Source organism: Lissotriton vulgaris, chromosome 12 (genome assembly GCF_964263255.1).
Source record: "Lissotriton vulgaris chromosome 12, aLisVul1.2, whole genome shotgun sequence".
NCBI classification, from domain to species: domain Eukaryota; kingdom Metazoa; phylum Chordata; class Amphibia; order Caudata; family Salamandridae; genus Lissotriton; species Lissotriton vulgaris.
In genome coordinates, this window is record NC_141700.1 from 643,783,829 (window position 1) to 643,809,558 (window position 25,730).

At 45.7% G+C, this 25,730-nt stretch overlaps 1 protein-coding gene across 1 annotated transcript in view; it reads left to right on the top strand.

Moving 5' to 3' along the window:
• Positions 1 to 25,730, top strand: part of MVD (mevalonate diphosphate decarboxylase) — an 82,651-nt gene that overhangs the window by 22,546 nt on the left and 34,375 nt on the right. The window lies entirely within an intron of this gene.

A 25,730-nucleotide genomic window follows, 5' to 3' on the forward strand; every position in this document is an offset into this window, starting at 1 on the left:
TACATACCTGCGAGGGTCTCAAGGCGCTGGGGGGGGGGGGCGCTCCTGATCGAACTTTCAGGACTTTAGTGTCCTGAAGGTCAACAGGTCTTGGGTCTGTCGTAGGCTCAGTGGGAGGGTGTTCCATGTCTTGGCGGCGAGGTGGGAGAAGGGTCTCCCGCTGGTGGTTGTTCTTCGGATGCGCAGGACGGTGGCGAGTAAAAGGTCGGCGGAGCGTAGCTGGTGGTTGGGGGTGTAGAAGGAGAGCTGTCTGTTGAGGTAGGCTGGGCCGGTTTTGTGAAGTGCCTTGTGTGCGTGGATGAGGAGCTTGAAGGATATCCTCTTGCTGACGGGGAGCTAGTGCAGGTTTCTCAGGTGGGGGGTGATGTGGCCGTGTCGTGGTACATCAAGGATCAGTCGTGCAGAGGCGTTTTGGATGCATTGAAGTCGATTGATGAGCTTGATCGGGTCTCCCGCGTAGAGGGCGTTTCCGTACTCTAGTCTGCTGCTGACGAGGGCCTGGGTGACTGTCTTTCTTGTAACTGTCGGGATCCATCTGTAGATCTAGAGGAGCATGCAGAGGGTGTTGACGCAGGAGGAGGAGACGGCTTTGAATTGCTTGGTCATTGAGAGCTTTGAGTCGAGGATGATTCCCAGGTTGCGTGCATAGTCGGTGGAGGTCGGGGCTGCCCCCAGTGCCGTTGGCCACCAGGAGTCGTCCCAGACTGACAGGTTGAAGCCGAGGATGAGGACCTCCCTCTTGTCCGAGTTCAGCTTCAGATGGCTGATCTTCATCCAGTCGGTGACGGCCTTCATTCCTTCATGAAGGTTGGCTTTGGCGTTGATTGGGTCCTTGGTGAGGGAGAGGATCAGTTGAGTGTCGTTGGCGTAGGAGATTATGTTGAGGTTGTGCTGTCGGGCAACGTGTGCAAGCGGGGCCATGTAAATGTTAAACTGTGTCGGGCTGAGGGAGGATCCTTGGGGTACGCCGCAGATGGTCTCGGAGGCTTCAGAACGGAACAGGAGGAGGCGGACGCTCTGGGTTCTGCCGGAGAGAAAGGAGGTGGTCCATTCCAGAGCCTTGTCTCGGATCACTGCGGCGTGGAGGCGTGCGCGTAGTGTGCGGTGGCAGACTGTGTCGAAGGCGGCAGAGAGGTCTGGGAGGATGAGTGCTGCAGTCTCCCCGTTGTCTAGCAAGGTCCTGATGTCGTCGTCGGCGGCGGCGATGGGGACGTTCTCAGTGCTGTGGTTGCTGTGGAACCCTGACTGGGAAGGGTCCAGGAATCTGTTCTCTTCGAGGTATCGGGTTAGCTGTCTGTTAACGATTTTCTCGATGACCTTGGCCGGGAAGGGGAGCAGAGAGATGGGTCGGAAGTTCTTGAGGTCTCTTGGGTCTGCCTTGGGTTTTTTGAGTAGGGCATTGATCTTGGCGTGTTTCCAGCTCTCTGGGGAAGGTCGCGGTCTCAAGGGAGAGATTGATGACATTGCGTAGGTGGGGTGCGATGAAGCTGCTTGTTTTGTTGAAGATGTGATGTGGGAATGGGTCTGACGGAGAGCCAGAGTGGATTGTGCTCATGGTCTTGATGGTGTCATTGACGCTCACGCTGGTCCAAGGGGACGTGGTCGATGGTGTGCGGAGGGTCTGTTGTGTTGCTGTCTGTTGGGGCTGTCTGGGTGTTGAAGCTGTTGTGGATGTCTTCTATCCTGTGGTGGAAGAAGGTGGCGAGGGAGTCAAACAGGGCTTGCGACAGTGGAATGTCTACAGTGTGGGTTGGAGAGTTCCTTCACGATGTTAAAGAGCATCTTGCTTTCGTGTACGTTGTTGTCGAGGCGGTCTTTGAAGGAGGTCTTCTTGGCAGCCCTGATAAGGTGGTGGTGGTTGCGGACGGCATCCTTGTGTGCTGCGTGGCTGTCATGAGTTTGTTCACAGTGCCAGATTTCAAGCAGGCTTGCTTTGAATCTAGGAGTTCTGCGGTGAACCAGCTGGCCCTCTTGCTGGTGTCTCTGTGGGGGGGTTTCTTCAGTGGGGCGAGGGTGTTGGCGCGGTCCTCGATCCAGCGCCTGAGGTTGTGGGCCGCGACGTCGGTGTTGGAGGGTTCGGTGGGTGGGCTGAGAGCGAGGTTTGCATGTAGTTGGTCTTCAGTGATTTTTCTCCAGCGGCAGTGGGGGATCTGTTGGGTGCGGTGGTGTGTGGTGCGTTTCTGGAAGGTGAAGTGGATGCAGCGGTGGTCGGTCCAGAGGAGTTCGGTGGTGTAGCTGACTGAGACGTGCGGGCTTGAGGAGAACACTGGTTTGAGCGTGTGGCCGGTGGAGTGGGTGGGCGTTGTGACGAGTTGTCTCAGTCCAAGGTTGGAGAGGTTATCGATCAGGGTTGTGGAGTTGTTGTTCTCAAGGTGAAAGTTCAGGTCTCCGAGGAGGATGTAGTCGGTGGAGGTCAGGGCGTGCGTGCTGATGAAGTCAGCGATGGAGTCGATGAACTGGGGGCGTGTTCTGGGGGGTCAGTAGACGAGGGAGCCTCTGTGGGTGGAGTTGGGGTCTTTGTGGATCTGGAAATGCATGTGTTCGGCGGTGCTGAGCGCGTCGTCGGTGCTAGTCGAGACCCTGATGCTGTTCTTGTGGACGATGGCGATTCCTCCTCCGACTCCGTTAGTGCGGTCTTTGCGGGTGAAATTGTAGCTGTCTGGGATGGCAATGACGATGTTGGGTGCGGAAGAGTTGTTCAACCAGGTCTCTGTCAGGAAGGCAACGTCCGAGGAGGTTGTGTTGAGCAGGTCCCAGAGCTCGACGGTGTGTTTGCGTGCGGAGCGGGTGTTCAGTAGTATGCATCGGAGGGGGTTGAGGTCTTTCTTGGCGGGTGGTTCGTCGGCTCTGTGGCTGGTGTAGCTGCAGTTCCGGCAGGTGAAGGGACCGTGTGTATGTTTCGGGGCGGCCTTGAAGCAGCTGTGGGTCTGTCCGGGGTTGAGAGCGTGCAGAGTGCTGGTGTCGGTCGTCATGGCGGGTGCGGGGACCAGGGGTTCTGGCGCTGGGCACGGTCCAGGCGCAGACGGGCTTGCCGCGCGCCAGCGGCCGGCATGTATGGGGAGGTGGGAGTGAGGAGCCGCTGGGAGGCGGGGGAAGCGAATGGGCAGTCAGGAGGGCGTCGCCGCAGGGGACGCAGCAGCGGGGGCGGTGAGGGGTGACGAAGGAAACAGAAGGCATAAAGGAACAACAATTGAGGGGGAAACGAGTGGCACAGAGGGCAGAAAGGTCACAACAGGGCAAAAGTCACAGAAAAACGGGGGGAAACTAGTGGCACAGAAGGCAAAAGTCACAAGAAAAGGGCAGAAAGGTCACAAAAAATGGGGGTAAACGAGTGGCACAGAAGGCAGAAAGGTCACTGAAATGCAGGGGCAGCTAAGCAACAGAAGGCAAAAAACGGGCAGAGAGATACGGGGCCGTGAGGAGAGCAGAAGGAAAAACCGGGCAGAGAGACACGGGGGCAGCGAGGGGAGCAGAAGGGAAACCGGGCAGAGAGACACAGGAGCAGCGAGGGGAACAGAGGGAGAGAACGGGCACAGACCACGTACAGGCAGCGGGGGAGACAGACAACAGTAGTCACAGACACAACAATGAAAATGCAGTCACTACAACGGGAGCAATGAAAGAAAATACAGGCAATACAATGGAGGATGAGCAAACCTACGGCCTACCACTGGCCACCAGCGATGAAGCGCAGGGTGGAGGAGGACCTCGAACTTCCTCAGCAGCGGCAGCTGGGGCAGGGACACACAGGCGGTGCTGTGCGGAGGGAGAGCGACCTACCCGGAAGGGTCATTGGCTGGTGACATTGTCCTTGGTAAATGCTGGCTTCCGATTCAATATGAGGCTTCATAGTCCCTCCTTATTACCGCCCGTCTCCTTTTGTGACCGCCCAACAGACTGGATTTTTTACTTGCGGCGTTACATGGTATCCTTCATTTGTCGCTAAGCACTATTTTTGTGTTTATTTTTGCATCGCGCTTTCACTTAACAATAGCTGCAGCCCCACCCTCCGAGTGCTGTGTGGGGCGACAGTTATTGATAAAGTGAAAGCGTGATTCAAAAATAAACACGCGGCTGCCTTTGCGCAATGGCGACAACTTTTTTCTTTTTGTTCCCTTGCTGTCATATGAGCGTGTTACACAAACATCCTTTATCCTGGTGCTGTAGCCTCTCCCTCTGTGACACGGAGCTAATTTGCATGCCATAATGATCTTTCCTTGTGTGCATTTTAATATCTGGGCCTTGGGAGGCACGGGACGCCCCCTTTGTTCACACACAGCTTTTTACAAATAAATGTTGGAGTTTGTTTGATTGTGCAGTGTTTGTTTGATTATTCGGAACTCTTTCCAAGTCCATCTATATTTATTACCCATAGGCACCAAACAGATTAGCCCCTTACTTGACCTCCTGGAAGCCTATGGCACCTCGTCATGAAGCCCTATAAAATGTATGAAGCACTATAAAAATGCAACCGTTCAGTAGCATCCTTATGTTCGAAGTATGCACCCATTTCTGTGTCCAGTTACAGCATACTGTTTATCCCATCTTTTCAAAAATCTGGTTTAGGATGTATATCCTATGCTTCCAAATGTTGAGGTAGACTTTTCTCCCTCTCTGTGTCGCGTAAACCCCCTCCCCACAGCAGGGGATTTTCACCTCAAATCCGCGCAAAGGGTTCCGCTGCAAGGGCACGTTTCCCAAATTATCACCCCTCCCCCACCCAGAATGCACTGCATGCTGGCCAAAACCTGACAGCTCATATAGGTGAGATGAAGGGGAACCTGGGGGGATTTTTCGATTTGCCATTGACCAAGAAAAGTGGACAATTTGGATTTTTATTAGTGAGAACATGGAGAAATGTCAATATTTGGTCTAGCAGTTATATATCGCAGTCTGCTCTTAAGGCGACGAGGCTGAGCTCCCACACAGTCCCTTTTCTCTTGCCTCTTAAAACGAGCATTTGCAATGCAATAGGTCACACATTTATGTGAGTTAAAGCTATTGGCATTGTAAATGACAATGCCTTTTATTTATGTTTTAAAAACAAAAACAAAAATAAAAGGCATTGGTATTTGTAATGTCAATAGCTCAAACTTGTGTAAATGCGAGGCCTATTGCATTGCAACTACTTGTTTATAAATTGGGACCACCTCGGCCCCCTTCTATGACGCTGGAACTGGAGCACCATTGGCCAGAGCATTGGACAGGAGCAGGATGTAATTAGCCCATCTTGGAATAACTGATAAAAATAAGTCCACCGGTGTTCCATCAGGCCCTGCCGCCTTAGACTGTATTATTCTCAATAGAAAGGACTCAATCTCGTTCAGGGTAAAGAACTAGTTTGTCGAGAGCTGGATAAGGGACCCAGCTTCCTCCATAGTGGACGGTTCCCCAGAGGCCGAATAAAGCTTCAAAAAATGATCAAACCAGGCGTGGCCAGTAAAATAAGTGGGTGGTGATTGGACCTCTCCTTTATCCGTGCACGCTTTCTTTAATTGCTGCCACCGGGATTCATCCCAGGCCCGTCTTGCCTGATGCATGGTTGACGTATAACTCTTCCTAGAGGCTTTAATTAAATCACCATCTTTTACTTTGATGGCTAAAGCTAGAGTTGAGCGTGCACGTTTACAATCCTTTGTGTACCACAGGACTGTTCCCCCTTTTCAAGTGCATGGCCTTCGGTCTGCTCTTGAATCAATTAAGTGGGAGATGAGGTGAGCAAAGATACGTATATGGGTGGTATTTACCTCTTCCTCGCTACCTGGACATGTGGCCAGAGACTGAAGCTCGATAGTGCCCGCTTCCAAGTTGTTATGTATGTTCCTGATTTTATCTTCCTGTAAGACTATCGTCCGCCATTTTAGTGCATACCTGCTGTTGGATTGGTGAACCTCCTTGGTGTTACTCAATCGGGCGCCTCTCATAGAAGTAGGGAGATCATCCCACAGGGGCTTCATAATGAGACAGAGGGGATTGTGATCACTGTCTGTTTTAATACCCATGTTCATTTCCATCACATTCCTCCAAAGCCCCACGTCGAGGAGGATGCAGTCGATGCAGGATGGACCCCTAAGTCTATTGAACTTGTTCGCGCCAAATCTATCCAGGAGGGTTCTTCCATTCACTGCCCTTAGCCAAAATTCAGCACTTAGGGCATTCACTTGGAGTGCCAGCTTTGTCCATTTCCTAATTGGGGGACAGCCCATCTAGAGTCATCTTCATCCGACCACATTAAGTCCTCTGTCTAGGGGCTCAAAGGGGATGTTGAAATAGCCTGCTAATAATGGTTTGAATAGGATGGGCACCCATGTAACTCCTCTTCCAGAAGTGTGAGCGTGGGCGTGGGTCTCATCCCTTTGGTTCCCCTCACATAGATGTTAAATAGGTCGATCGAAACGCCTCCCTTCAGGACCTTTAATGCGGACTCCCAGGATATCAGGACTGGGACTTTGGAGAAGGGTGCTCTGACATCCCAGCGCAATCCCCACCCATATTATCAACACCCCAGCTGAGCGTCCTCTTCCTCTAGTGGTCGCTGTAGAGCAATAGCAATAGCCTGCATACCCAGATTTGAACAAGGGGACCAGGCTCCAGGTCTCCTGGAAAATACAAATGTCAAATCCCTCACTTAAGGTGTTCCAGTGAGGGAGTGATGTTTTGCTTCTTAACCCTGCCACATTCCAGGAGACTATTCTAAGCTGCAGGTCAAGTTCTGGTCTGGGAAGCCAATCAGATCCTGGACTAGCGGGACAGGTGCTGTTGGGGTACTGCATGATTACATGGCAGTCGATGTTTCTACCAGGGTCGAGATCTCTGGAAGTAAACCCGAATCCTCCCACCCCGGCCTCCTGTGCAGTTTCTTCCCTCGACCCTATGGCCCTTCTCTGAATGGTCGGTGGACTAGCCCTCATGATCATGTTTGTTGTCGAAAAATGCATAGCGTTATAACACTCCTCTCCCTGGAGTCAATCGTTCTTATCTAGTTGAGAACCCCAGATAGCCCCACCACGGTCAGCAAATGAGCCAACAGCTCTTTGCATTTGTGGGCTATAGCGCTTAAATTGGATTTGAGAATAATCAGAGGAGCAAGTGCGATATTCCGAAGCAAGAACATCCTCCGCCAGATCTGCGCCCTTAAGAATTAGTTCAATACAGTCATGGGGTTGATCAGGAGATGTAAGTCTTCTTACCCTGATGACATCGTCACGAATCACAGAAGACACCCCCTGATGTAACTGATCCAATGAATCACTTTGTTGATTAGTGCATCTTCTCCCTCATACCCCACTCTCCCATTAAGTTTGGGGACATTGACCATATGAATTTTCTGAGCTAATGCTGAGTTAATAGTGGGTGGTAAGTCAGCTTTGGCCTGTAGTGGTTTGAATGTACTGAGTCTTGGTGCGAGATTGTACTTCTTAACCCGAAGTGTTTGTAAGGGCTGTTTTTGGACATTACAGTGGGAAAATGGTTAAGTGACATTCTGGTAGGCTGGTCCTTGGATATGAGAAATAACAGCACAGTGTGGACAGGGTTGCCTGTGGAGAAGACAAACCCCTTCCGATGTGCCAGACAAAAGTGAAGCGGGTCCTGTACTAGTCGGATGGTTTGTTGTTCCCTGGGCGGGCTCAATGGGCAGTTGAGATCGCGTGTCAATCTGTAGAAGTTGTTTGACCAAAGTAGTAAGCCCCTCAATCATAGATCTGAAGGTCCCTACCTCGGTTCTAAGGTCGCTGATGAGCTGATCAGAGCACTGGTTCTTACACCCGTGGTGAGAGACGGGTGCAGGTACTGGTTCGTCTAGCCCATCTGGGGACTGATGGTCCAGCGTGTCATCAATCAGTTCAGAAAGGGGGGCACCTATTGGTGCACTCAGGTGCGGGCTCAAGCTGACTTATATGATGTGTAATAGAACTTAAGCGTGGCGAGTGGACCCTCACAGTATGAGACAGCTCCCCCTGTTTGCTCAACAAAGCCCCCTTGGATGGTAATCTTCTGAACATATCCGGGATGGAAGGTGGGCTGGTGAAACTGGTGGAAGGTTGACTAACGGCAGGATAGGGATCGGGCCAGGTGAGGCAACTAAGGCACCTTCGCACTCGCATATCAGGCAATCAATGCAATCCATAAAGCAATTGTTGCCTGTGTGCTTCAGCGGTTTGGTTGACTTTTTTGTTTTCTTGCCCTTTCCGGCTGGCCCCCATGTCCTCAGTAGCTTCCCTTTTCCCCATCCCTCACTGGCACGGGCAAGTAACAACCTTTACTCCAAATCTGGTCGCTATTTTATGGGATAAATATCATGAGGGAGTAATTGAGAGTGCTTAGGCAGCCGGAGTTTAGGGGTCACCAAGAAGCTGAGGCCCGTCAATATAACGAATACAAAACCAGGAGCCCATCAGAGTACACACAATAGGGAGAGAGGAGGATTAACAATTAAAATGCACACAGCTTATAATTAGTTCATTTTAGTTAATCCATTGTCCAGGGAGGGGCGAAAGTCCAATTCAATGTCCAACCTAAAAAAGTCTGCGTCAAATCACAGCTTGAGGGGCTGATAAAAGCTAGCCATGTCCCAGCAGGAAAACAAACGGGAGAGTTACAGTACACAGCAAAATAGGAAGTGAATCCGAACGCAGCTGTCCTGAACTGAACGCAAGGAGGGTGTCCCTGCCCTGCCTCTTCCTGGCAATGACGGGCAAGGATGGGCCCGACCTTCGCCCAGGCACGGACCGCGCGCGTCTGGCGTTGCGGGAGTGAAGACGCGCTTAGAATCGCTAGAGTGCTGTTCTTGGCCCCTCCTTCTGGGGCATTGCACACTGGGACAGGGAGTCCCCCTACGGCAGGACCCGGCAGCCAGGCAGTGGAAGGCAAGAGTCCCGCGGCGTCCCACGTGGCGGGAGTGAAGACGCGCTTAAAAGCACTAGAGTGCTGCCTTGGCCCTTCCTTCTGGGGCAGTGCACACTGGGACAGGAAGTCCCCCTCCGGCAGGCCCCAGCAGCCAGGCAGTGGAAGGCAAGAGTCCCGGAGCGTCCGGTCGAGGTATCTGAATTACATAGAAGCCACTCATCGTCTGTACTGTACTCTGATGCACTTACACTGCTCCCAGGAATCAATCTGGGAATACTAACTGAATTTTTAGCCTCCAATTAATTTTTTTTCCACGTTTACAGAACGTTTTAAAATCTTGAATTTTACATTTTGCTTCTTTTTATTTATACACTTTGTTAATCTGTTAATATTATTATTTAATTTCCTAAGCAATCACGGAGGCTTTCCGGCACTATAGGTTAATAACCACTGCCATAGTAAATATATTCTTTTTTTTTTAATAAAAAAAAAGCATTACACGTCTTCACAAACACAGTAAAATGCATTCTGGGAACTGTAGTCCATGTAAACCGGTGCATAATTTCCACGTTTCTGAAAGGTGTTCAGTAGCCTACACCTGCTGCAGGAGGACAATCCTGGGCTATTAGTAGTATCAAGAGTTAGGATTGTGACACTCTCCAGTGACGTCAAAGAATGCTGCTAAGTTGATAGCTAAGCACTGACGCATCACCTTACTCCAGGTAACTGTGCTGTGTCTCGGACACAGCAGCCAGTGGTTTGCATCCCACTTGTTAAGACACACTTCCCCAGTCTCCTGATGCTCTGTTGCATCCTTCTGCCATCGGTGGTCCTATAAGTTCTCATGCTGTGCCATGTCCTTCTACAGAACAGCCCTTTCTAATTTCCCATCCTTTGGTTTACCATCTAACAGACACGTCTTCTCCTGTTCGGTGCTCTTCCCTTTCCTTACTCCAAGAGCACATCGCTTACAACCACTCGCCTCTGGATGGCGGTGAACTCCCTGATCATGTGAAGCATGTCCAGACATGCCACGTGAACTAGGTCACCTTCTGGGAATTGACGATTTGCATTACAAGACTCCCCGAGCAAAGCGACTGCTCCTACTTTAGCAGCCTACATGTGTCCTGCAATTCAACCGCAAGCAGCCAGGACTAGTGCAGCTGAGCACAACCAACATGCCCCAAAAACACCACATCAGCGGCAGACAAATGACTGCAACAAGACATTTGATATACTGTGCCCAAAGCTTGACAAGGCCAGTTTAGTGAAATAAACAAATATAAGAATAAGAGATCTGCACCGTTTGGTAGAACACGCTGTTGCGTCACGCCTCCTGCTCATCACTGGATTTAGAATAGTATTTACCATTAACTATTGCCGAGCTGATCTCGCCAATATAACTCCGTGTATTGAATATGAATGGTGCACTACGTAACACAGCAATTCTGTGGCAGGGAGTGCTATGGCAGTTTCAGGACAATACAGCGTGGGCTGCTGCTAAAAAACGTGTTTATTTACCCAAAGTGCTTCAAATAGGTCATTAATCAGTGGCTCAGTTTGGTTTTTCCTCTGACCTCTGAGAAGGTTTACCTCCACTTTCCCTTTTTGCACACATAGGAATTTCTTTTCTATGTCTGAGGTCAAAGAAACACTCCAAGAAGGATAAATTGTCCATTCAATTAATTTTATTTATTGTAAATTCCACAAAAGATGCAATGAAATGTGTTGATTAAAAAAAAAGAGCTTGAACGAACAATAACCGAATTGAAACAAAAGTCATTGCTTCCAATCATGTAACAGGGCAGGTGTGTCTTTAATATTAGCAGTTTGTAAAACCTGGTGTGCTGTAATTTAGTCCCGGGCAGACAGTAAATGCATCACATCCCGTAATGGGCAATAAAAGAGGTTACTGTTGCTGTTTACGGGAGCCAGTAGGTTTGACCAATAATTATCTGCAGCCTGACCACTCCCTTTCTTAAAATGACGTACATATTTAAATTGCCTCTAAAATAAAATTGCATTCCTTTGGTAGGAAGATAGTTACATAACCGCACCTCCCTTTTTATTTTAATACAATAATTATAAACCTGATCATGAGTTTCTACTCTTGATGAATTTCTTTAACCATCTTTTAAAGCGGTGTTCTTCAGTGAGTATCATAAGCAAGGATGCTGTGGAATCTACACAATTGGGAGCATTTGTACAGCTAAGTAAAACAACGAGTGATGCTCCAATAAAGTTAATTCCTTATAGATAATGTATTTAATTGAATTAAGATCACAGGTTTTCAAAGATTCCCACATCTGCTTAATTTGCTAATAGCCACAATAAAATGTTTACCATATTCAATTCCAGCCGGAGGCCCTCTATCAAACAAATTGTCCTCATTATTAAGGAATGGTTTCAAGAAGTGCTTTCAACCTGGGATATGGTTTGATAGTGTTCCTGATCTAAACCCCTATTGTTCAGAAGAAGTAAAGCTATAGGTCATTTGTCGTTCTCATATATGGTAATTGCATTTATATATCGCTTACTACCCCTGATGAGGTGTCAAATCGCTTTTTACTCCAGAACCCAACATCAGTGGTGAAGTGGTATAGGGAAATATTAAATAAATTTGAGCAGTGGACATGTTAGTCTGTTATTTGGATTGAAACGATTAGTGGAGGGGTAGAGGGGGGAAGGGTTTGAATTTATATGGCACTTGCTACCCCTTATGAGATGCTGCAGCACTTTTCGGTGGGTAGCATGCTACTTCAGAACCCAAACAGGATTAGTGGAGAATTAGTATAGAGAAATATAAATTTTATTTGAGTTGTGGACATGTTAGCTGTCATTTGGATTGAAGAGGGAAGGTTCTAGAAAGTGTTTTTTTGGAGATCATACCAGCAGGGGGAGGTTTGGGGTGAGTAAAAGGTAGGTGGAGGGGGGGGAAGAGTCAGAGGAAATGGTTTAGAAAGGCTTGTTTAAGAGATCTGAATAGAAAAGGAAGTATGAGATGATGCAAGAAGGGAAAGAGTCCAGAAAAGGTCATTTTGGGGGTCATAGTAGTAGAATGGGATTTGGGAGGAGTGAGAGGGTGGAGATAGCGGACATATTGAGAGAGGTATGGCGAGAAATAGGTTAGTGCATTGGAAGCAGTGGTAGAATGAGGTTTGAGATGAGTCCGATAGTGGAGGTATAGCATATATTGCGAGAGGTTTAGGATAAGATCTAGGATAATGCATTGCAGATGCTGAATTAGAAGCAAAGTAATACATATAAAGATACATAAGTACATGGAAGGTCTATATGTACAAGGAAGGTAACGTGTTGATTTAAGTCTTATTTAATAAACTCAGACTTTCAAGTGTTGCTGTAGTTAATTTATTTGTTTTTATTATTATTATTATTTCTTTTGTAATTCAATAGTAATGCAATTGTAGGTAAATAGATGTACTTATTCACACAGTCACCTAAATACATGTTCATAGAATAATATAACCGTAAGTAATTTGTTAAGTAGAACGAACAAATATCTATATATTTAAAAACATATTTACTATACACTTTTATACAAAGCAATACTTGTATGTAGGTACACATATATAGTCCAAATATATGCTTATATACAGAGGGATATGCTGTATATTTATGTTTGAGTATGATGGTTATGTGGGGAAGAGCCAACTCGCGAGTAGTCTTCTGAAGATAGGGTGGTTATCCATGCATATTAATGAGCCCTTCCATGAGGGAGAATACTACGTATTTTGTCATGCTAGTGGGAGAATTGGAGAAATATTGTAGCCCATTTCACAGTGAAATTTGGATAGTCTTAGTGGTATCACATCTAGGCCTTCAGCCTGGGAAGACCTGAATGGCAAAATGAGTCTGGTAATTTTGTGAAAACTTTGAACCACTAAGAGGCCGGATCATAGTCCTGGATGGCAACATAGGATTGAATTGCTATTGATAGAGCGCGCAGTTCACCCAGGTCACCATTTTCCCAATTTCCACGCACTGGGCCCTGGCGTGCATACGAATGACAGTGTTTTGCGTGAACCGGGTGATTTTCCACACGCTACTATGAGTAATTCGGGGGGTGACTCTTACACCACTTACTATTCATGTACCTGACTTACCACAGGCACATTACTCCTGATGGATCAGGAGCTAGCAGTGGACAGGCAACAAGATTCCTAACAAAGAGTAGAACTTTTATACACTTAGTACATTTATCCACACTCGATAATGTATAATGACCACAGACACCTGATGGGTTTTCAAAGTTTATATAAAGAATTTTAAAAAGAATATGCCAGGATAATGAGGCAGATACAAATCAGTACATCAATAATCAGAATTAAAGCCACAATGTAACTATGGATTAGGGCAAGTACCATTAGAGTAATTGGGAACACTACAGGGTAGGAGCAATAAGGAACATGCTATTCAGCACAGGCCTAAACTAAGGCAAGGGACGTGAGAAGGGCCTAACATGTGCACTAATATTCTTATTCTAAACTTTATGCTATTCTTACTAAGTTCACAGCAACCATGCTAAAGGGAAGGGGAAATGGAACACACTAACATAATATGACAATTTTAATAATATCCTACAGGTAGGGAGAGAAGTGGAACATCACTAATCAACAACTGCATATAAATCGCTTTAAAGGTGATAGGGCAATATCACAGGCAAGAGTGCTTTATTAAGAAAAGGAAAGGTAAGAGTATAGTCAGACGGACACCCACATAAAATATTTACCTAGGACGGGAATAAAGACTAACCCTGGCCACGGGTCAGTTGTGACAAGTTCGGGACAAGGACCCTCAAGGAATCAGGAATACCAGAAGGTGAGCAGGTACAGCTCACGGACAGTCAGGACAGGATACCCCTCAGGATTTGGGTCAGGACTGGGCTCACCAAAGGGCACGACCAACACCTGCAGCCTCGGATGCAACGCCTGCGTTACCCCCTCTTCTGCACGGAATCCGCCAGTAACCCCGATTGAGTTTTCGAATCTCCCAGCAAAGTGCTTCGCCAGCACTTAGGACTATTTCCACCCCTTGGAGTTTGTGGAAAGTGTGGACAGAGTGCTCCGCAGCGCTCTGTATCAATCACCTATAGAGTTCGTAGGGTCAGTGACAGGTCTGCTACTCGGACAAGTCGGACAATTTCTCTAAGCTAAACTAGACTAGTTATACTCTTTTGGGACCCCTAGACCACCCACAAATGTTGCAAGTGACAAGTTCCCAACTTATGATTGGTCAGGAAAGGTGGTTATGTCGAGGTTACCACCTATAATTCTTCGTTCCCACAATGAATATTTAATTTTCATACCCGCCCCTTGCGTTCACGTTCCCAGGCATAGGAATATGGAAAATAATGAGAGTGTACAGCATATAGAAACATTGTATCACAAGTTAGGTAGATATCAGCATCTTCTCCCATGACCTAGGTAGGTTCCCAGGCGCATCTTGCTTCAGGAGCCAGCTGGCTGAGTTCTGCTTCTGCGCAGTTGGGTTTTTCCCTCATCACGTGTGCGGGGAGTTTACAGGCTTCAAAATGGATTCAATCTCCCGACCCCGGCCCATGCATGTGTAATACATGAAAAGTAAGTGAAAACAAATTAGAAACACAGACAAAATGAATACACTGTATACCAGGTAATGCTACACTGCACCCCTTACTTTATAATATCTAAAGCATTAAAGTTAGTGCGGAAAACGACAGATGTGCAAAAAGCAGCAGGAGCTGGCAGAGAGCATGGTTAAATACAAGCGGCCATTTTCAGTGACAATGCGCATGAGCAACAAAATCCCTCCAAAATGCGAGTGCGTCACATCACGTGGGTATGACCGACGCATGCGCAGACTGAATTTTCTGCGAAGCGGCCATTCAGTAGTGCAAGCTTTGTTATTACGGAAAAACACATAGGCAAGCCTCCTAGGGACACCCGCGTGTTTGGGGAAAAAAGGCGAAATAAATGATGGACAGGTTGAATTAATATTATTACAAGTTAGGCGAGGTTCTTGAGTAAGAGCAAGTCGCTTTACGTGCGAATCCTTGCTCCATCAATCCCCTCTTTGATGATATTTACTATCATCACTATAAAGGAAACAGATGCCAACTTCATTCTTCCAATTCATTCATTTCTATTACAACCAACTAATTGTTGAGTTTTCTTTCAGCTTCTCTATGAGAGTGATGATTTTTGGCCTTTTTATAAATCTGATTTCTTAATTCTTCTAATTCTAACTCATCCACATTTCTCTTCACTCCTCTCTTATTCACAGTGTACTTCTTTTTGCATTTTTGACATTTACAGCAGATGAATATGATCAGTACAACCACACCTATTCCAGCTATTGGCATCAGTATTTTCCACAGAAGACTTTTACCTAAGTTAGAAAACCAACTACCTACAGAGGAGAGACCATCAGTCAGTCTCTTCCAGGCACTGTCAACCTCTAATGGTTTGAGTTCTTTTTCCAAATTAGTTATGTTCCTTACATATTTCTTAAGTTCGATACTTTTGTCAGGTATGTAGGTGCAACAATGTTGCGCCTTCAGCATCCTGCAGACTCCGCCCTCTTTTGCCAATAAGGTGTCAAGAGCAAGGCGATTCTGTAAAACCATTGATCTGATCGCAACCATTTCAGTATTGACCAGCAGGAATCCGGCAGCAGTGTCAGTTGATAACCGATCCACTACTGTAGACAATTTGCAGATTCTGTGAGTATTCAGAACTACCCCCATTCCAGGTATCAGTGCACTAAAAATATCACCTACTATTTCTCCTACACTTTCACGTTTTCTACGCGCTAAGCCATTAGTATCTTCATTGCTTCCAGCAGCGTTGTTCACATGGTATATTTTTGGGAAAACAATGCCAAAGTAGCAGCTTCCATACCAGTGATCCGGCAATTTGAAATAAGCCTTGTTCCCACATATATAATAAATTCCGGGAAACACAGGTTCTGACCCATTTTTGAAACCCCAACCTCCAATCACCTTGTAATTATGTTCACACTCGCTGGAACCGATGAATACATTGTTATAATAACTAGTCTTTTCTCTATGAAGACAGATTTTCCCTTTCCGTTCAAAATCCAGCAACAAAGCAGGAGCAGCTTCGCCTTCTGAGGTGCTTTCCATCTTTTCTGCCCACCTAGGGGTTCTATCCTTTTCGTCAGTGGCCTTTTTCTGAAACTTTTCCCTCCTTCTCTCTGCCATTTTTATAAACATCTTTTCCTGCTCTTGTAAGGAACAGGTCAGATTAGCTTGTATAGCTTCATTTAAGTCTATGTCACCTATAGTCAGGAAATATTCTCCCATGTAACGGGTCACCTCACTTCTAATATGTACAAGGTTTAGGTTTCCACGAACAGGAAGTTCTGAAAAGATTACGTCAGTATTTGAGTAATAGTACTGTAAAGTGCTTCTATAGAATAAGCTTGCTAATATACTACAAGAAATTCCGTATGTCAGGGGTAAATGGTGATATGTCACGCCTTCAGCTACTGAAGTGGGTAGCTTCATGCAAACATAACAATCTTCTATTTCCATAGCTTCTACATAGTGCACTAAAAGGTTAGCAAAGACATTTAAGTGTGTCCTGTTTTTCATGTTGTGAAAATGTAGTCCACCCTCATCTGATGCTTCTAATTTATGTCGTGTTTGTCTCAGGCTAACTGTATTGTCACGTTTTTCTAACCTTCGTGGTGTTTCTTCAGTCTGTACAACTTCTGAGTCTAACGTCACTGGTTCAGTAGGGTACAAGTTAGGATCTTTACTTATCATAAAGGGTATAAAGACTGTTAGTCCTATCCATATCACTATCAACATTGCTACACTACATAGGCATATTTTACAGCAGGTTTTGCAACAACTAAATGTGGACCTTCCATTGCCACTTGAATCAGACATTATAGCTTACAGGTGGTTTTTCGACCCCTCTTTGTTTCTTTACACCAGAGGCTCACTTAGGTGTGTTTCAAGGAGGGTCTTCGTCAGAACTCCGATCTGCAATGGACTCTTCGTCACTTTTGCCACTGTGGTTGGGCTCGTCAATTTCTTCCAACACCAAGTAAGTCCATTCAGGGCTCCGGTACAACCTGTTCTGTTTCTTTACTCTGTCGCTTTTTCTGTTAGACTTGCCTCGGGCTTCCTTCCTTTCACTTTCAGCCCTTTTCCGGTCTTTTAATTTTTCTTCAACTGTTTTTATTCGGAGTCTCAGTCTTTTGATGTATCGGGGTTCACCCTTACTCTTGTGGCTTTCAGTGGTCGAGGAAACTTGACCTTCCTCGTGAACTCTCTTGATTTCACTTCGTTGTGGTACTTTGGTCTTGGCAGTGTCTATTTCCCTTCCTGTCTGTGACAGGATGTCCCATGACAATATTCTCACTCTGTTCCAGACTAGCGCAAGTAGCAGCTACTGCCTTCAGGCATCCGGGTAATCCAGCAGCCACTGGATCTAAAGTGGCCGAAAAGTAGGCCACGGGACGCCTGACCAGCCCATGCTCCTGTGTCAGGACTGAGAGCGCACAATTGTCTCTTGTGTCACAGAACAGTTCGAAGTTCTTGGAATAATCAGGCATTCCTAATGCAGGAGCTGAGCACAGACAATTTCGCAATTTTATCCAAGCGGACATGCTTTCATCGTCCCAACTGACTGGGTCCTCCACTCCTTTCTTGGTCAGGGGTTTTGCTAGAGCTGCGAATCCTACAATCCATTGTCTGCAGTATCCTACAACTCCTAGGAACATTCTTACTTCTTTCTGGGTTCTGGGCAGGTCCATAGTTTGAATTATCTTGATCCTTTCTGTAGTGACTTTTCGGATCCCTTTCTCTATCTGGTGCCCCAGATATTTCACTGAGTTCCTACAGAACTGTAATTTGTCTGGTGATACCTTATGTCCTCCCTTTCCTAGGTGATTCAGCAAGGCAATGGTATCAGTGACACAGTCAGTTTGACTTTTAGACTCCACCAGAAGGTCGTCTATGTACTGTACCAGAACAGACTTTCTTGGCAGTACTAAAGATTCAAGGCATCTTTTTAGGATCTGGTTGAAAATCGATGGACTTTCGGTGTACCCTTGGGGGACAAGATTCCAGACATAGACATGGCTGTCAAATTCAAAACTAAAAAGGAACTTGCTTTCAGGATGCAATGGGATGGAGAAGAATGCATGGCACAGGTCAATGACAGTGAACCATTCCGCATTCCAAGGAATCTGATACAGTATCACTGCGGGGTTGGGCACAATGGGACAGCAAGGTACAACAATTTGGTTTACCTTGCGCAGATCCTGCACTACCCGGTACTTTCCGCTAGGCTTTTTAATTCCAATTATGGGCGAATTACAGGGACTGCTCATTACTTCCTGTATGATGTTGGCTTCGAGTAATCTGTTTACTTCAATTGCAACTCCAGCTTTTACTTCTGCACTCATTTTGTATTGTCTGGTTCTTGGGCAAACAGCATTTGTTTTTATTGCTATTTTAACTGGGTCTACATTTGCCATCAAGCCCACATCTCTTCCAGTGAAATCCCATACTCCAGGTACCACCTTTAGCTGTAGTTCTTCAGGTAAGTCTTCAATGGACAAGGGTCTAATCTCGGTGTCAGGTCTTACCAAAATCAATTTGTACAGGCCATCTTCATCCGGGGTCTGAATCTCGACACCATTTGGTGTGAAAAAGATGGTACAGTTCATTTTGCACAACAAATCTCGTCCTAACAGGTTCACGGGACTGGAGTCACAGACCACAAATCTGTGCATTTCCTTGAAATTTCCTATGGAAATTTCCATGGGTTCAGTTACCGGAGTACTGATTATCTGATTGGAGACACCCACTACTTGGATTGCTTCTCCAGAGAGGGGTAGGTTAGGAACATCCACTGTTCTCACTGTAGAACGGGTAGCACCAGTGTCCAACAAAAAGGTGACTTCTTTTCCCTCAACCTTTCCTTCAATGTATGGTCCAGTCTGGTCTACCGGTAAGGAGGCGCCAAGTACGCACTCCTTGTCCTCCCCCCTCAGGCCCCGTCAATCTTGATCATCACAGAGGAAAGAATCATTTAACAAAAACTGCGGAATTGTTGCATTTCTCTCATTCTCTCCTTCCCATACCTCGGCCCTTTCATTCTGCTGACCCTGATTCTTATAATTCGGTCTAGGAGCGCGAGGCACTGGAGGCAGCTTTACCTGTTGCTGGTTCTTTCTTGTCCCCTCTTTCTGCACCTGTGGATTTAAACCATTTACGGGGGCATTACTGGCCTGCAAATGTGGACACTCGTCTCTCCAATGCCCTATCTGACCGCACCCGTGGCAGGGAAACTTTTTCATAGCCTCCTCCCGACTCATTTTTACCCGGGGTTTCCATCCTCCCCCAGCATTGGAATTTTGGGCATTATTATTATTAGTATTCAATTTACTTAACTGTTTTTCTTGCTGTTCAGCCAATTTCACCTGCGCCCACATAACCTTCTCCTTGAGGGCTTTCTTCTTGTTTTCTATTTCATCCTCACAGTACTTGGCATACTTGAGGACATCATCTATGGGCTTTCCCTGCCAACTAATTTTATTATCTCGGATCCACTGGGATATTTCAGGTCTTAATCCTAACACAAATCTATAACTGAAATGGGTCATGTCCTTCATGTCCACATTATCAATTCCACTGTAGGTTTTGAACACCTGCAGTAACCTTTCATAAAAGGAGTGGACGGTTTCATCGCGCTCTTGGGTAGTTCTATCTATCCGGGTCCAATCAGTTTCCTTTGGGGGCACCTTTTTCTTTAAATATTGTATGACTTGATCATACTTCCTCATTACTTCAGGTGAGGGAGCTCCGGTTTTGGCGTCTCTCTCATATTCATCATTGGGCCAATCAATTTCAATTTTGCACTCAGTCCATAAATCTACAGGCACCACAATGTCGAAAAACCCATCCAGGTCTTTCAGAAGACATTTCTGAACCTTTATGAAGCGTTCGACCTGTCTGTACCAGTCAACTGGTTTCTCCCGCAATTTTGGAAAGTCATTAGTAAATGACACAATGTCTTGTCGGGACCAAGGGACATGGACATATTTTCCCCCAGGTACTTCTCTCATGGGACACAATTTCTCTGTGGGACCTACTTCTTTCAGCACGTATTCTGAAGTCATGGGTTTAGCCCTACTATCTTCCTTTTTCTTCGCCCACCGGGTTTTCCATTTTTCTACATCCCCCCATTTCTGTAGGAGCTTCAACAATTCCTTTATCTGGGTTTGTTTTCCTAACACATTCATATTCTCTAAGTCTTTGTCGGAAAAATCTGCTCTGTAGGGTTTCTGAAGGACTTTGGAACGACTAATATCAATTCCCATGTCTGCGGCAGTATCCATCAATCTCTCATGGAGCAGTCTAGCGTTCCGGGTAAGGTTTTTGCTGATGAACAGTAACTCGTCTTCACTAAAGGAATTTAACCGGTCCAATCCTACGTTACCAGCCATTAGTTCCTCTATTTCTATCCTTAGTCTATAGATCTCTAAGGGTTTCGGTTGGGGTGTGTCCTTTTCTAGCTCTTTGGTCCATCTATCCAATTCTTCTGGAGAAACTACAGTGGCACTTCTGACCCCTGAAGTGGTTTCAATCAGGACTTCCTTTGTCCTAGCCTGGGTTCTTGCCCTTGGAACACTGGTCCCAGGTTCCCTTATAGGCAGATCCATTAGGGACATCACAGATTCACATTCACTTTCTTGATCATCGACTATGAGCGGCTCTTTTCTTGGGGGAGGAATACAAGGGGTAGGTAAATTTGGAGTTATGATTGGAGTTCTTGGACTGGCCAGTCTATCCCCATAAAGAGGTATAGCTGGACCGATAGTTACTGGGATAGTCAGTGAATCCGGACTGGGATTTATCTGGGCTATGGTCTGAATTAACTCAATCCGCTGTCGATTCAGGGCTTCCTTTTCTCGCTCACGCAAAACCCTTTCTGAAGAATTGTCATGCATCACTTGGGGTACCAATGTAGGATAGATATTTGGGGCAGTCGGAAAGACCAAACTTGGTCGGTCTTCCCCAAAAGGGCGATAATTTGGAATCGCGGTATTAGGTCTGCAAAACCCATCACCATCACTGGCTTTACTTTCAGTGCCAGGCACGTCTGTCTCACTGGCCCTTCGATACCTGGGATATTTAGAGAACAGGTTCTGTGGACTCATAGGCTCTGACTCTGCAACATAGGGAGGGGGGTTTTTCATCAACAAATCCTCTAGGTGTTCATCTTCTGAGTCCCCCACGGTCATTAGGTGGCGGGTTTTCTCAGTACATTTCCCTTTCTCTTGTTCGAGTACCCCCATCATTGGAAACAACCCCTCAACCATCATATTCTGTCTCCACTGTTTCATTTTCTGCTCTTTGGTTTCTTTTTGGACCCTTGGATACCATTTGCTTACTCCCTTGTCCATTCGGGGTCTATCTCTTTCCAGAGCCTCAATCTCCCATTCTTCTAGTGCCTCGTACTGGGTTAATCTAGGTCGGGGATGCAATTCATTCATTCGGGTTCTTAAGTTAAACAGGATCCTACCATTAAAGGTACCATCAATAGGAAATGCTAGGACTCCGTCATCTGCAGTATACTTTGCCCAGTTTTCTAACCATACACAGGTATGATACCCTTTTTCAAACATCATGAAGGAGGCAGGAGTATTTGGCGGGGGAATGATCACACCTTCCCTCGTTCTAATGGGCTTGTCTGTCTTAAAAAAATTCTTTATTTTATCGGAAAAAGACATTTTTCTTTTTACTCCGTACATTATGCGCGGTCTACCTCGTAGAATCTGTTCCTTATAGAAGCCTAAGTTCTGTGGATTAGGTAGGAACTCAGGATACCACATACACCTTTCCAAACCCCTCTCAAGCTCCTGTTGATTAATTTTGTTTACCTTTGTGCTTCCAATGCTAGCGCGACTTTTATTTCGCAGTAACCAATCAACACTGTGACTACAAAAATCCTTGTCCAATGGGTGCGCGGCCTTTCGTGAGACGAGGTCTCACGCTCCGGCACTCACCCCTCCCTTACAATTTCAGCTCCACTACACGCCCGCTGTCTCGACCAATACCAGCGCGGCACGGAGTGACGTCAGCGCAGTCTTCCGACTGACTCCCTCCTTCACAAGGTAACGGAAACTTTGAATTTTCCCTAAAGTGCGAGTGCAAATTTTAGTTAACAATATACAACGTTCGCCGCTGTGTCTGAGTGTTCTAAATAGAAAGAAAAATGTTCTCTCGCTACAAGTAAACCACTTCTGTCTACTTTTCATTCACTCCGGATAGACTTCTCTGTCTAACCTCCCACACGAGCAATATAGAACCTGCTACTCCTCTGACTCATCCACTTTTTTCCGGGATATATACTAAGTCAGGCTTTCACCAGCGGACTACTTTGCTTACCAGTCAAGCTTCGGAGACCCTATTACTCCTTCCGCATGTGACCCTTACTAGGTGATATCACAATGGAAGTTTTATACAAAAGGACTCGTAGCTATCATTTATTCAGATACAAAAGATCCTTAATTAGTGCTTCCGGTCCTTCCTAACCATGCACTAACAACTCACGACAAGCGACCTCATCAGCTAACCGGATTCTGCTCACCGTTAGCTATAGACTTCCCCGGGGATTCGGACTACACTGAACGCTTACAGACAATTTTGTTAATGTTACATATAATACTTATAGCAGCAGTACAAAAATCATTTACATATATATATATAAATCCTTTAAACCATTTGCGCAATATTTGAAGCAATGCAATCAATATAAAAAATCTTAGCAGCACATTTTATTTTCACGGTTTATTTATTTAACTATCTTGTCTACCTATCTGAACTAGTCCTAACCATAACTCTGCTACCAGAAAATTACTGATAGAGCGCGCAGTTCACCCAGGTCACCTTTTTCCCAATTTCCACGCACTGGGCCCTGGCGTGCATACGAATGACAGTGTTTTGCGTGAACCGGGTGATTTTCCACACGCTACTATGATTAATTCGGGGGGTGACTCTTACACCACTTACTATTCATGTACCTGACTTACCACAGGCACATTACTCCTGATGGATCAGGAGCTAGCAGTGGACAGGCAACAAGATTCCTAACAAAGAGTAGAACTTTTATACACTTAGTACATTTATCCACACTCGATAATGTATAATGACCACAGACACCTGATGGGTTTTCAAAGTTTATATAAAGAATTTTAAAAAGAATATGCCAGGATAATGAGGCAGATACAAATCAGTACATCAATAATCAGAATTAAAGCCACAATGTAACTATGGATTAGGGCAAGTACCATTAGAGTAATTGGGAACACTACAGGGTAGGAGCAATAAGGAACATGCTATTCAGCACAGGCCTAAACTAAGGCAAGGGACGTGAGAAGGGCCTAACATGTGCACTAATATTCTTATTCTAAACTTTATGCTATTCTTACTAAGTTCACAGCAACCATGCTAAAGGGAAGGGGAAATGGAACACACTAACATAATATGACAATTTAAAAAATATCCTACAGGTAGGGAGAGAAGTGGAACATCACTAATCAACAACTGCATATAAATCGCTTTAAAGGTGATAGGGCAATATCACAGGCAAGAGTGCTTTATTAAGAAAAGGAAAGGTAAGAGTATAGTCAGACGGACACCCACATAAAATATTTACCTAGGACGGGAATGAAGACTAACCCTGGCCACGGGTCAGTTGTGACAAGTTCGGGACAAGGACCCTCAAGGAATCAGGAATACCAGAAGGTGAGCAGGTACAGCTCACGGACAGTCAGGACAGGATACCCCTCAGGATTTGGGTCAGGACTGGGCTCACCAAAGGGCACGACCAACACCTGCAGCCTCGGATGCAACGCCTGCGTTACCCCCTCTTCTGCATGGAATCCGCCAGTAACCCCGAATGAGTTTTCGAATCTCCCAGCAAAGTGCTTCGCCAGCACTTAGGACTATTTCCACCCCTTGGAGTTTGTGGAAAGTGTGGACAGAGTGCTCCGCAGCGCTCTGTATCAATCACCTATAGAGTTCGTAGGGTCAGTGACAGGTCTGCTACTCGGACAAGTCGGACAATTTCTCTAAGCTAAACTAGACTAGTTATACTCTTTTGGGACCCCTAGACCACCCACAAATGTTGCAAGTGACAAGTTCCCAACTTATGATTGGTCAGGAAAGGTGGTTATGTCATGGTTACCACCTATAATTCTTCGTTCCCACAATGAATATTTAATTTTCATACCCGCCCCTTGCGTTCACGTTCCCAGGCATAGGAATATGGAAAACAATGAGAGTGTACAGCATATAGAAACATTGTATCACAAGTTAGGTAGATATCAGCATCTTCTCCCATGACCTAGGTAGGTTCCCAGGCGCATCTTGCTTCAGGAGCCAGCTGGCTGAGTTCTGCTTCTGCGCAGTTGGGTTTTTCCCTCATCACGTGTGCGGGGAGTTTACAGGCTTCAAAATGGATTCAATCTCCCGACCCCGGCCCATGGATGTGTAATACATGAAAAGTAAGCGAAAACAAATTAGAAACACAGACAAAATGAATACACTGTATACCAGGTAATGCTTCACTGCACCCCTTACTTTATAATATCTAAAGCATTAAAGTTAGTGCGGAAAAAGACAGATGTGCAAAAAGCAGCAGGAGCTGGCAGAGAGCAGGGTTAAATACAAGCGGCCATTTTCAGTGACAATGCGCATGAGCAACAAAATCCCTCCAAAATGCGAGTGCGTCACATCACGTGGGTATGACCGACGCATGCGCAGACTGAATTTTCTGCGAAGCGGCCATTCAGTAGTGCAAGCTTTGTTATTACGGAAAAACACATAGGCAAGCCTCCTAGGGACACCCGCGTGTTTGGGGAAAAAAGGCGAAATAAATGACGGACAGGTTGAATTAATATTATTACAAGTTAGGCGAGGTTCTTGAGTAAGAGCAAGTCGCTTTACGTGCGAATTCTTGCTCCATCACTATCAGCAATGTGTTTTTTATAAATCTCAGAAATAAGTGTGTCAACTCTGCACACCTATTGGCATAGGAAATTCTGCGGCTATAGTACGCTTCATGTCATAGAAGCCACACAAGACCAGAAGGATCACATGTTTCCACTACGCAGGCGCTAATATTTGTGGTGTAATGCCTGCATATTTTACAGATCTCTGAGGTACATGGAGTTAAGTGTTGGCCGTTAACCTTTTGATGGCTTCCTATGGTTAATACAATATAATCTCTGCTTAGGTTAATATTTGGCATATGATAAATGAATAATATGAGATGCTGCATTAAGTGCAAACTGGTATACTGTCAAAAACTCATGCATATCAGTGTATTGAGTTGACTGCAGAACTTTCAGCAACTGTTTCAATTTATTTTTTGAATGATGATTCCATTCAAGTACATATTTTATTTGTAGATTTTAACTCTCCATTTAATTGTGTAAGCCTGATCGGTGGTGAAATAGACACGCAGAAGGTTAGAACAACTTGGTCATGATTACTTACTACTTCTGATCTTACTTTATAAATAAGTCACCTTTTTAACTCTAAAATCACCATATCAGTGAGGCCATATGAAACAAAACATAGTGTCAGATTTTATTGGTCTGCGGCATTGAGTGGGATCTCTGAGTACATCGCCCACTAAACGACCTTTCATAATTTCTAGATTCAACGCCATAGCCTAGTCTATTAAGAGCCTTCCCACCTCTCGCAATCAGTGTTGTATACTAACTGCGAACCAAACCTACTCTGAATTCAATTGGTCTCCATTACAACTTTTGTTTATCAACTAATACAACTAATCCCCCTAAGCAAATTCCTAATGGTTTCTTCCTATCAT